Raw genomic sequence first — 1,460 nt, forward strand, 5'->3', positions numbered from 1 at the left:
GATATGAAAGTGGTTAACAAAAGACAGAGAATAGAGCATGTGTTTGGGCATTTTTGATAACAAATTAATTAAAGAAAATTCTTTACACAGAATTTTGAGCCAATAAATGCAGAATCTAAGTTAAAATTTTAAAAATTCCATTTTGCATCCCCTAATGAAATAGGTAAATTCAATCAAATCACCAGTAGAAACTGAACACATTAGGTGAAAAAAAGTTCACTAAGCAACTAGACATTCACATGACACCAGCAAATCAGGTCCCAAATTACCTGCTAATTGCAAAGGACTTCAGAGATACAACAGTCAAAGGCAGTGCCTGGTACTTGATTGGATCTTGGTTTAAAGAAAACAGCTATGAAGGATATTTGGGAGAAAATTATAGAAATTTGAATGTGAGCTGGCTACTCAATGATATCGAGGAGACTATGACTAATTTTGTTAAGGTGTGATAATCCTTCAGTAATGTATTTTGGAGAGAATCCTTATTTGGGAAGATGCATATGGTAGTATCTAGCAATGAAGTAGAAACGTTCAAATTATTGAGAAAAAATTATATATATCCGTATAGATAAAGCAAATATGTTAACAACATACCTGTGTTGTGGGTATATAAAAGTATTCACTGTAGAACTCTTTCTTGTTCTCTGTATGCTTGAACATGCTCATAGTAAGGTTTTTTTTTTAAAATAAATTCTAGTTTAATTAAGGTCTCTGCTAAAAATATGGAACGCTTCACGAATTTGTGTCATCCTTGCGCAGGGGCCATGCTAATCTTCTCTGCATTGTTCCAATTTTTAGTATATGTGCTGCCGAAGCAAGCACCATAGTAAAGTTTTTAAACTGTGTTGCTTTACCGTTAAGAAATTACTTTTGTGAAATATGAATTTTCATTTTCACTTTCTCTTTCAATTTTGGTTTGCTTAATTTTATTTATTTATTTTGTTTTAGGATATTTTTTTTCCTATGGGTGCAGGGTATTAGGCTGACTCTGTGTTTACATGATCGTTTTAATTTTTGCCACCTAGATTTCCAATGCCTCTTCTGTTTTGGACTGCCATGGTCCAGGTGTTTTCTGTAACTGCACTTTCATTTCAGTTGCTGAGGTCTACATGAGTAAAAAGGATGCTTATTGATATAACTCTTCTCACTGGCATTGGGTAGGCCAACATGTATTTTTTCCCAACTTGCCCTCCTGTGATATTACCTTTCAAGAGGACAACTTTGTGTGTATATCGGGGGAAGGGGAGGTGAAGACGCAGGAATGGTGGAGAGTAACGAGGCTTCAGTAATATCTAAAATGACTATTTCTTGCAATAAACTGAAACTAAAATAAGTCTTATACGGCTAGTGGACATGTAAACTGGTATAACCTTTCTGGAGGGCAATATGGCAATATGTCTTAAAAGCTTTAATATTATACATACACTTTGATATTTCAATTTATACGATTTGCACTAAGG

The 1,460-nt window shown here is 34.1% G+C and overlaps 1 non-coding gene across 1 annotated transcript; it reads right to left on the reverse strand.

Annotated features, from left to right (window-relative positions):
• Positions 1-716: 716 nt before the first annotated feature.
• LOC114238912 (U6 spliceosomal RNA) lies at positions 717-822 on the reverse strand. The gene has a single exon (XR_003624157.2). It is a non-coding gene; the product is annotated as a U6 spliceosomal RNA (small nuclear RNA).
• Positions 823-1,460: the final 638 nt, after the last annotated feature.

The sequence above is a fragment of the Balaenoptera acutorostrata genome, chromosome 8, assembly GCF_949987535.1.
Source record: "Balaenoptera acutorostrata chromosome 8, mBalAcu1.1, whole genome shotgun sequence".
In the NCBI taxonomy this organism is placed as follows: Eukaryota; Metazoa; Chordata; class Mammalia; order Artiodactyla; family Balaenopteridae; genus Balaenoptera; species Balaenoptera acutorostrata.